The sequence below is a fragment of the Berghia stephanieae genome, chromosome 2 (assembly GCF_034508935.2).
Source record: "Berghia stephanieae isolate SIO BIC M18660-M18661 chromosome 2, UCSD_Bste_1.3, whole genome shotgun sequence".
Taxonomy (NCBI): Eukaryota; Metazoa; Mollusca; class Gastropoda; order Nudibranchia; family Aeolidiidae; genus Berghia; species Berghia stephanieae.
Window position 1 is genome coordinate 104,659,327 of NC_088361.1, and position 12,500 is coordinate 104,671,826.

Consider the following 12,500-nt stretch of genomic DNA (forward strand, 5'->3'; position numbering starts at 1 on the left):
AAGTCACCATGCGTCATTACGAGGGAAGTGACGTCATGACTGTTGAAGAGTATTGGCTACATGTCTCGTGCTACATGGTAAGCCGGACAGCGTGACTCAGCAGCACTGCATTTGGTTCATACCCGAAAGGTACCGAGTTCGATCACCCGCCACTCACTGCGCTCGGTGGCCTTGAGCAAGTCATCTCCCCCTGGCTCAATTTGCTGCGCTGTATTGCGGCTGACGCCAGGGTTATTCCAATCTTCCCTTGGAACAGACCCTAGAGACAAATTTCCCCTATGGGATGAATAAAGGGAATTTTATCTTTTATATTAATTTATCTTGTTGTTTGTTCGGAACCACTTGTAAGGCCTTTGAGCACGTTTAGCGGATATTGCGCTATATACATGCTCAAATGCTCAAGTTTTTTCTAAGATGTGACCAATCGTCTCAAAACGGTGATAAGACGAAGTTGACCTAGTTGTAATTTGAAAGCTCAACGTATGGATGTTGAGTTTAGATAAAAGCCTTCATTCATTGGGGACAGGGAATCTCGTTAAAGATCTGAACAAGTGTGAGGCTATTGGTCTCTAGTGGTATGACATTCGCTTTCGGATTGGAAGAACCTGGGTTCGAGCCTCGCGCTCGGCGCATAGTTGAGTCCTTGGAAAAGGCTCTTTACTCACATTCTCTAACCGTACTCAGGTGTAAAATCAGTACCTGGCCGTTAACAACGTTGTCTTTGTCCGAATAATAGCAGGCGTCATGTCCCGTCCTACATGTTAAATGTTGCTGTTGACCAGGGACCCCTTGTAAAGCGCTTTGAGCACATTTAGTGGATATTGCGCAATATAAAGCTCAATTATTAATTATTATTATTATTGTATGAAATGTGCCAGACAAATCAAGAAAGAAAAATACAAGAAAGAAAAAAAAACATCCCAAAAAATCAGTCGACTTCGACTGGGGATCGAACCAGCCTGCGTCGGAGACGAATTCCCAGGTTTGAGAGGGTTGTTGTTTGTTTGTTTTTAAAACCCAAAATAGATTCATTTTAATCGATCGATATTTGAATGGCGAGTTTGAGTTTTCATGCCAAAAATTTAAATACGAATTTTATTTTCACAGCCTGACAGGTTAGTTATTCAAAGACCGACCCCCACACAACAAAAGACAATTCCAGAACACAAAATCCAAGGCCTATTTTCTTCCTTTACTTTGTTAGATAAGTATTTGAGTTGTCCTATAGCCTCTTTTCAATGGCATCTCATTTAAATATATAAAGTATTTGGTGATGTCCGAATAACCAGTTTTCCATCTAAATCAGCCGGAACTTTGGCCCGGTTTTGGCCAGAGAGTCCACACTCCAAAAAGATACACCCTTCAAAGCAAGAAGCAACACGACAAAACACGGCCAAACATTGAAATAACGCTCAAAACAAAAATGGCCAAGAAAAAAGTATTTCACATACCATTGGATCGTGGCCATAGTTAACATTATATATAGATAGATCGAAGTTGACGTCACTCAGGCCTTTGTTATTGTTTTTTGCCATCCACGTTTATGAGTAGTTCTCAGTAAACTATATTAACCAGTCTATAAACGTTCAACATTACACATAGGATGGCAATGTTGCGAACTTCTAAGCCAAGCGCATACTATCTATAGATAGTAATGCTTTGAGGCGATTGGTAGCAGATATAGATAGTATACGCTTGTCTTAGAAGCTCACAAAATTGCCTTGCAGAAGTATAAATAGTGTGCGCTTGTCTTAGAAGATCACAATTCGCTTCAACAGTCATGACGTCACTTCCCTCAAAATGACGCATGGTAACTTAGTAACTGGCTCTAAACTATCGGAACAACGGCGGACGCCCTTATGAAATATTTCTCCGACGAGCATAATAGGGTATCCAGAGGGAAAAAAAAAACATTATAAATCTGATCATGTTTTGACTTTTACACATTCTGATCACAAGACTTATGATAAGTTCTAGCCAGCATGAAGAATAAAAAGTACCGATTTTCTTTTTTTAGAACCATGATGGCCGCCGTTACTGGGCGACGTGACATCAGACTATTGAATCCAATTTCCATCCGGATGTATAGCGAACCAACACTCAAAACTATGTGTAATCAAGAACGTTTATAGTCAGGTTAATACAGTTTAGTGAGAACTTTTCATAAACGCGGATGGCAAAAAGCAAGAACAAAGACCTGAGTGACGTCAACTGAAAAACAAAAAAAAAAACAAAAACAATGTAAAAGTTACCACAGCACGCTTTATTGAATATTCAATGATTAATGTACCGACTACCATGCCGTTTGTCCAGAAACAGAGTAGGTGGGGGAGGGGGGGGATGTGGGTGGGGGTGGATTTGAAATGTGTTGTTGTGGGTAACCAATCAGCGTCATCAATTTCTCATGTGTGAGAAATGTGTGATACACTTTGGTTTGTTGTTTCTGAGTCTGGAATAAAAGTTAAATAAGGATATAACGTGACCCACCATCTCGAAACGGTATGGTGTGTGTGTGCATGTGTGTGTGTGTGTGTGCATGTGTGTGTGTGTGTGTGTGGGTGGGTGGGTGTGTGTGTGTGTGATTTCGAGTCTCAAAATTGAATTTCTGGACAAAAATTTGACAGTTGGATGAAGTTTATTTTAGAGTGAAGAGAGTGGCCAAGGCTTCTGTCAGCAACACCAAGTTAATTTATATTATATATATATATATATATATATATATATATATTTGTGTGTGTTTGTGTGTGTGTGTGTGTGTATTTGTGCGGCTATGTGGTCTAGTGGTATGATACTCGCTTTCGGATCGAAAGGTTCTGGGTTCGAGCCTCGCTCGGCGCATAGTTGAGTCCTTGTAGAAGGCTCTTTACCCACATCCTTTCACCGTACTCATGTGGAAAAAGAGTACCTATCCGTTAACAGCGTTCTCTGTGCCTGTAAAAAAATGTAATATCGCCTAACAGGCGTCATGTCCCGTCCTTCACGTTAACTGTTGCTGCTGGCCAGGGATCCCTTGTAAAACAACTTTGAGCTCGTTTAGTGGATATAAAAGCTCTCTCTCTCTCTCTCTCTCTCTATATATATATATATATATATATATATATATATATATATATATATATATATATATATATATATATATATATATAGCCCATGGTTTGAAAGTTTTTACCAACTTGAAGGTCATTTTAATCGATTGATATTTGAAGGACGAGTTTTCTGTCCCAAATTTTGTAAAAGTGTTTTGTTTTTTTCTAGAGAGCGTTATCAATGCATGCCACTGCGACAAGCAAGCCATCTTATTCAATCGTAAACTGGATAAAATTAATTCACCTGAACTTTTGCGTAACTTTACCTGGCTATAACGTCAATACTGCTCTACTATGGAGAAAAAAACAAAACACAACCCCCCCCCCCCCCCCAAAAAAAAAAAAAAACAAACAAACACGAATTTCAAATTTCAACCAGAAAACTCGTCTTTCAAATATCGATTATAATAATATGTGACCCCTCGTCTCAAAACGGTACTAAGTCGGGATGACTAAGTTTCTGAAAATTGAATTTGTGGCCAGAAATATCAGACTTCCGTTTAGTTTATTTGTTTTATTGAGGAGAAAGAATATCATATTTTAGAGTGATAAATACCGGTCATTCACGATTTTGACCAGTTTAGTTTTAATTTGACTTTTTAAGCATCAGGTTCATCCCGACATATAATAGCGTTTTGAGACGTTGGGTCACATATTTAAATCAAAATCTCAGAATCCTTTCTTTTTAAAAGTTGGGATTGGGGATCAAAATTGTTGCACACAGCCCTTGTCAAATTTTGTCCACGAGCACAGAAATACTGGTAAATCTAAAAATTATAAAATTATTTTTTACTGATTCATCTACGAGTAATTTGCAAACCCTGTTTAAATTAAGGTTAATTCTTTCCCCTGTTGACTCAAATGATTATTTATAAAGTCTCCTAGGGCATAATGATCGGTCATTTTTTTGATGTTGTGAATCGCCCATCTGGCCGCACAGTTGCCAGATTCATTTGTGCAAACCTGCAAACTTTATTACCGGTCGGTAATAGAGTTTGCAAGTTTTCACAAATGATACTGGCAACCGGTCGGTAATAAAGTTTGCAAGTTTTCACAAATGAATCTGGCAACTGGGCGGCCAGATGGGCGATTCACAACATCAAAATTTAAAAAAAAAATAGACCGGTCATTAAGCCGTAGGAGATTTTTAATCATGAATGGCTCAAAAGATTCGTCTCGATCTATGTTTATATCCACAATAGAGTAACAAAAATAATAGCTTTTATTTATCCACAAACATTGCGGATTCTCCACTAGCGATACTTAAACAACAACAACAAAATCATTAAATCCCGACTTTGTATTCGCATCAAGTATCACTTAACCTTTTGACCCCTCATCTAATCAATATAATTAATATAACACTCCGTCTCCTAGCCGCAGTCTCATCGTCGTCTTGGTCGTTCGTCCACGGATGAAGCCTACAAATGACTGCCGTCTCGTATTGATCATTCATTCGGTCATGGAACTATAACAATTATCTTTATGTTTAATGAAGAAGATAGGTGGAGAGAAAGGTTGTGCGTGGAGATTTGACATTGTTGTTGATGGTAAGGACGAAACGAAAGAGCACTTGTAAAGCTTTCAAGTCTTCCCTGCGCGTTTTGAGAAAGAGACTTAGAATTGCAGACAACCTTTGACCTCAAATATGATCTTTTCTAACCTTTTGGGTTGTTTTTTTTTTTTTTTTTTGTGGTGCGGATATGTATATGGTCTAGTTAATTCCGTTCACTGCTCTAACCCCTACAAGTACCAGATAGCTTATCATCTCCTCACAACCATTCTGTCCGACTCGGACAAATAAAAACAACCTTTATAAAATTATGGCCAGAAATTTCGTCCTTTAAATATTATCGATAAAAGTGACGCTCATCTTGTCAAAAGCTGTTAAATCCAGGACTTCTCATTGAAGTCATTTTTGAAGTCCCAAGTTTGAGAGCTTTTGCCAATACAATGGCCATCGTAATGGATGTTCGAAAGATGAATTTTCTGGTCAAAATTTTTAATAATTTGTTGGGGTTTTTTGATCGGAAAGTCCTGGGTTCGAGTCCCGCTCTGGGCGACGCGACGTTGAGTCCTTGGAAAAGGCTCTTTATTCACATAATATCGGAGAATGTGAGCAACGAGCCTTTTCCAAGGGCTGAACTATACGCCGCATTGGACTCCAAACCCAGGACCTTTCCGATCTTAAGGCGAGTGGCATAGCACTAGACCACATAGCCGCATTAGTTAAACAATTATTATTATTATTATTATTATTATTATTATTATTATTATTATTATTATTATTATTATTATTATTATTATTATTATTATTATAACAATAATAATAATAATAACAACAACAACAACAACAATAATAATAATAATAATTATTATTATTATTATTATTATTATTATTATTATTATTATTATTATTATTATTATTATTATAATAACAACAACAACAACAATAATAATAATAATAATAATAATAATAATAATAATAGTAATAATAATGATGATGATGATGATGATGGTAATAAATAATAATAATAATAATAATAATAATAATAATAATAATAATAATAATAATAATAATAATAATAATAATAATAATAATAATAATAATAATAATAATAATAATAATAATGATAATAATAATAATGATAATAATAATAATAATGATTATAATAATATGGTTTTTATATAGCGCCTCACCCCTTATCTCAACAAGCTCAACAATTATACTGCCGATAGGATAATCGCCTCATCTTCTTCAGGTGTATGAATACATGAATACTATTTGCCTTGGGTGGATGAATACAATTATAATACCAGTCGTGGACGGATTTTTCCCATTTTGAGAAATTGAGGATTATTTCCCCTAAAATTTCTCTTTCGATCTATTATTTTATCATATTTAAACTTCAAATTCACACAAATCTAAGGAAATTCTGGTTTCAATTGATGCTTAAAATAAAATTTAATTTCAATGTATCTATATCATGGATAGAAAATATCAAAAAGTAGAAAAATCGACTTAACGACTTTTGGAAATCCAGCCTTCAATTCCTGTTTTATTTCTCATTGGTCACGATTATTCTGCCGATCTCTGAAAACAAAACAAAAAACCCCAACAAATTATTTAAAATTTTGACCAGAAAATTCATCCTTCGAACATCCATTACGATGGCCATTGTATTGGCAAAAGCTCTCAAACTTGGGACTTCAAAAATGACTTCAATGAGAAGTCCTGGGTTCGATAGCTTTTGACAAGATGAGCGTCACTTTTATCGATCGATATTTAAAGGACGATATTTCTGGCCATAATTTTATAAAGGTTGTTTTTATTTGTCCGAGTCGGACAGAATGGTGGTGAGGAGATGATAAGCTATCTGGTACTTGTGGGGGTTAGAACCGTGAACGGAATTAACTTGTGATTATCTATAGAAAGTTCGAAGTTGACGTCACTCAGGTCTTTGTTTTTGTTGGGTTTTTTTGCCATCCGCATTCATGAGTAATTCTCACTAAAATGTATTAACAAGACTATAAACGTTCATGGATACACACCGTTTTCTGTGTTGGTCCGTTATACTTCCGGATGGCAATGTTATGAGCTTCTTAGCCAAGCGCATACTATCTATAGACACAGAGTTGTGATAGAGGAGCGTGTATTCTGCCGTACTCTGGAAAAAGCCATATTTTAAAATTTGGCCTGAAAACCTGTCCTTCAAATATCGATCGATTTAAATGACCCTCATCTTGGCAAAAAACTCTGGAACCTGAGACCTCAAGAAGTGCGGTTTTGTCAGTTTTTAAAAAAAATTTTGCCAAGATGAGGGTTATTTAAATTGATCGATATTTGAAGGACGAGTTTTCTGGCCAAATTAAAAATTATGGGTTTTTCCAGAGTAAGGCCGTATTGATAACGACTCTGTCGCACCGTGAAAAAATAATATAACACGTTTTAAAAATTTTAGCCAGAAAACTCGTCCTTCAGATATCAGTCGATTAAAATTATCCTTTTTCTTACAATATCTCCCAAGCCTGAGACTTCACGAAGTATTCCTTACGTCCCGGGTTTGAGAGTTTTTGACTAGATGAGGATCGTTTTAATAGCTCGATATAATTTGAAGGAGGAATTTTTTTGTCAAAATTGTTTAAAATATGTTGGTTTTTTTGGGGTTTTTTTTTTAGAATACGGCAAGTGTAGTGAGGACGACTCGCATCGATTCTGCTCGAGTGGTCAGAAGGTTCGCTCTATCGATCTTTTGAAGGAAAGAAAGAAAAAAAAATAGCACCCAAAGATATGGACTGTCACGCCCTGTTCAGCTTATCAAAGGGTAGGGAAAGGTTTTTAAGGGCAATACCCTTCAACAGTCGTAACGTCACTTCCCTCATAATGACGCATGGTAACTTAGTAACTGGCTCTAAACTATCGGAACAATGGCGGACGCCCATATGAAATATTTAACAGACGAGCATAAAAGCGTATCCAGAGGGAAACAAAAAAAAAACAAAAAAAACCCATTATAAATCTGATCATGTTTTGACTTTTACACATTCTGATCACAAGACATATGAAAAGGTCTAGCCAGCATGAAGAATAAAAAGTACCGATTTTCTGTGTTTAGAACCACGATGGCCGCCGTTGCTGGGCGACGTGACATCAGACTATTGAATCAAATTTGAAAGTAAAGATATTTAGGAGCAGACACTGATGCCAGATAAAAGTTTGGAAATATTGTGCACGATTCGACTAGAAGAACGCAACTTTGTTCAGTAGTTGTTATAGATTGTTTGCGCTTGGCTAAGAAGCTCACAACATTGCCATCCGGAAGTAAAACTGACCAACACACAAAACTGTGTGTAACCTTGAACGTAGATAGTCTGGTTAATACAGTTTAGTGAGAACTACTCATAAACGCGGATGGCTAAACGCAAGAACAAAGACCTGAGTGACGTGAGGTTAAGTTTGATTTTCCCTAAGAATGTTGTCCTGACAGACAAAATACCGTTTCGACTCGGTGTGATACAATTGTCATTTCCTGATATAAAATATCACTATTGTGTTGTGGCACGGCACCGTGAGGCAGTGGAAAGAGGGGGGGGGGGGTTGGGGGGGGTAAAATTCGGAAAGAAAGTGGTAGTGGGGGGATGGGGAAGAGGACGTGAGAAAAGAGTTGCACTGACACAATAACAAAGTGCTTTTAAAAAATAATTAGTTAGAAATCTTTTACTTCAAAATGTCAATACATTTTATCCTTCTTGTCAACAAGTTTCGAACCTCAGACTTAAAAAATAAAGTTTTAGGCCTGAGACATTTCGTCAATTTAAAGTTTTTCTTATTTGATCGAAAATTTAAGTATTTTTTTCTGTCCAAAATGATAATCTTTTTTTTGGCGGTATATTGTAAATTGCTATCTATTATAATGTACATCGTACATTATCGTAAATATTCTGGCAGCCTGATTTGTATGGATGATGACTCATCATACGTTGTGGTGGCCAAGATTGGCGCTCTGTGTAGAAAAGGATGTTTTATTTTGTTACAAATTTACAGTAAATCTGAAGAAATAACTCATAATATGTATATAGAGCATTTGTGGATAAAATATATATTCAGTACTTATAGTATAGCCAAAGTATTAAAAAGGATTTTAATACTTTATATTAAAGGAAAATATAGAAGAAAAAAATAGTTTCTAATTTCATTGCTTGAAATGTGAGTTGTACTGCTTTCCTAGTAAGAAAAGTAGAGCGAATGAGTAATACATGCTGGTATATTCCATAACCTTTTTTTTATTCTCTACACCCTACAACACTGAACTCAAGATAGAGCGGACACATCCTAATGATTATTCATGAGATGAGGAGATAGGGGGAGGTTGAGGGTGGAGGTCAGAACGGCCGGAAGTTTGTTGAACACGTTTTTCTTCTTCTTTACGTCTTTACACATCGTAGTGGCGTACGTAGTGTGGAGAGAGGGATAGAGACTGGAATTGGAATGACCCGAACGAAACGAACGACGTCCGAAAATTCGTTTGCGAACGTGTATTTCTGCGTTTGCAAACACATACGAATAAACGAACGGTGACGTCATCAAGCGGTGAATAAGAATACACGCCTCTATTCATCGCACAAATATTGTTCGTAGTCGACATCGTTATTTTTAAAAAGTATCGTTTGAATCTGAACGTATTTCATATTATATTCTGCTGAAGAAGAATGGAGCTGATGGTAGATGAGGATGTGTTTTATGTATGACAATTTTGAAATATCCTTTTTTTCAAGTGCCTATAATTTCTCGCTCGTCATTATATGCATGGCATCTATTAATGATTTGGTATCGCTTGGATGCCAAAATTGGCGCTCGAACTAGTCGTATGCGCTGAGTAATGTTCGGGAACAGATTGCAAACTGCAAACGAATACCTCGATTCTAGGGCATATACTTATATACGTGGAGACAAGTTCTGTCGGTCCGTCTTATAGGAATTGATTGATTCCCAGATCTTGACCTTCGGACTGAATTTGGAACTTTGAATAACAACTGCCATTTGCATAATTAGGTTATATATGCGTGTATGTGTTTGTGTGCGTGTGTGTGTTTCCAAAACGTATTCTAGAATTTGTTTGGAATTTTGGTAAGAAATTGTATATATTCGCTAGATTATGATTCTTTCATACTTCAATTTACAGGATCTTGGTCCGCAAATCTAAGAGGAAGTACTATTGCGTTCATATTCGTTTTAACTCACTCGATCCTAGAGACTTTTGCTGCTTATCAAAATTGGAAAAAAATGTATTAAAATTGCGCCTGTGCATAAATAGTTTTATTCAACTACCATTAGCATAAAAAACTAAAAACATTAGATTTGATACTACGCCTATAATAGGATTCAGTAGTCTGATGTGTCGCCGCCCGGCAACGGCGGCCATCTTGGTTCTAAACAAAGAAAATCATTACTTTTTATTCTTCAAGCTGGCTAGAACTTTTCATATGTCTTGTGATCAGAATGCGTAAAAGTCAAAACATGATCAAATTTATGTGGTTTTTTTCCCTCTGGATACGCGTTTATGCTCGCCGGAGAAATATTTCATACGGGCGTCCGCCATTGTTCCGATAGTTTAGAGCCAGTGTTACTAAGTTACCATGCGTCATTAGGAAGGAAGTGACGTTACGACGATTGAATCCTATTTGTCTCAGAAAAATGTAATAAATAGGCATGGGGTAAAAGTAACCCCGGGTATACTACGGGTATAGTCGGTGTTAGGGTTGAGTGAGTTAAAGACTTGAAGCATTCTGAAAGACTGTGTAATGTACCAGCTTCAATTATATCAATATGTGACCCACGCATCGATCTGGTGTGAAGACTGCCAGTCGAGTAAGGGTGATTTTTTGGAATGTCTTATTTTTTTCTTGTACTTGTTTCCCTGCTTAGTCTGGCACTGTATCAAGTCCCATATTTTCATATTTTAAAATAATATTTAAAAATTGAGCTTTTATATAGCGCGATATCCATATATATATATATATATATATATATATATATAATATATATATATATATATATATATATAAGCTTACATAATACCGTATAGAGACTATGGGAGACATTTTATTTGTATCAACCGATAGAACAAAGATCCAACTTTAATCATCTTTTTCACTTCTTCTACCAAAGCCCTCTGGAACGAGCCCACAAAGACTCATACTCATAATATTGACAAGGGTTGGTTGGTGCCCTAGGGGAATCGTGGACCCTTGGGGGACAAACGCAGGCCTTTTTATACTTTTTACAGAAAATTTATACTTTAAAGGATTTTCGATTGATACAAAAGTTTTTAAAATAATATGTGGCTGATCGCGTCAAAACGGTTTTACGTGGTGTACCAGAAGTAGGGAACCAATTACTTACTTATAATTAAGATATTAAGGAGCAGGCACTGGTGTAAGATAAAGACCTGAACAAGTGTGTATGAAAAGTGCCAGACAAAGGAAGAAAGAAAAATACAAGAAAGACAAACAACCTAAAAAATCAGTCGACCTCGACTGGGGTTCGAACCTCAGACCTTCTGATTACCGGTCAGACACGCTACCATTACACCACAGAGGCTCTCCCGATAGTTGGGACAATTTTAATACCTATATTATTCTTCACAAGGGTACGCGTTTTACGCTGTGAACGCTTGCTTGCATCAAACTACACATACCTTGAACACGCGCGAGGACGAGGAAGAAGACATTTGATAATATCAAATTAAGAAATTAAGGTGTAAGAAGGTCTGAGGTTCGATCCCCAGTCAACATCGACTTTTTGGGATGTTTCTTTCCTTTTATCTTTCGTTCTTGCTTTGTCCTGCACCTTTCATACACACTAGTTCAGTTCTTTATCTAATAACTTACTTACTTATCCGAACCAGCGACCACCTGAGCTCTTATCCTTCAGTCTTGTGCCATGACGTAGAAATTAGACGTGTTTTGTAGTTGTTCCAGGTGACTATACAATGTGTTACTGATGCTTGGATTTGGTGGGAGGAATGTACATCTCAGGTCTTCAAGCGGCTGCCTGACATTCAAGCAATAACAAATCGCATTTATTCTGAAATTAATGAAGACTCCATTATGAATTGTTTTCAGTTCATAAAGAAATCATTTAAGTTTTTACTGTTGCCATGTTTATTGATGACGGCTGAATCAGTCAGCAAATAAATGCTAAAGAAAAATTAAAAATAAAACACCTGGAGAGAACAAGAGCGACGCATCAGAGTGCTAATCACACAAAATGGTGGACACGTTGAAATCCATTTAAAGATGTGTGCATTTCTTAAAAAATCGTTTAAAATCTGTTAGACTCTTTACTAAAATTCTCTCACCGTACTCAGGTGTAAAATGAGTACCTGGCCGTCAACGGCGTTGTCTCTGTCGGAAAAATTGTAATATCGCCTTACAGGCGTCATGTCTCGTTCTACATATTACGTGTTGCTGTTGTTCCTTTGTAAAGCGCTTTGAGCACATTTCAGTGGATATTGCCCTGTATAAAAGCTCTAATTTCAATTTTCAGCATCTTAATCATCCCGACATAATACCCTTCTGAGGCGACGGTTCACAAATATCGATAGTCTAATGGTATGAGGACTTCAATTTAATTAACGACGACAAATAATGTGGGCGTGTCCAGTTTCCAGTTCCCCCCTTTGTCAACAAGAACACTAAAGACCTCAAACAGCGCCAGTCTGTTCGTCTGTAGTGTTTTATTCATCATGTTTTGTTGACAAAGGGGAAACCCGAAACGTGTGCGTTAAATGCGAAAAAAAAAGAAAGAAAAAAAAAAGATAATTATTTCAAATTTGAATTTGGAATTTAGATATGAGAGGTTTTGGCAATGATCGATCAAAATGTGAAGGGCTGGTTTTCTGGCCAAATTTT

General features: G+C 36.6%; 1 protein-coding gene across 1 annotated transcript in view; it reads left to right on the forward strand.

Moving 5' to 3' along the window:
- The window catches only part of LOC144966143 (receptor-type tyrosine-protein phosphatase-like ida-1), a 367,489-nt gene that overhangs the window by 230,233 nt on the left and 124,756 nt on the right, over nucleotides 1–12,500 (forward strand). The gene's annotated exons all lie outside the window — the stretch shown is intronic.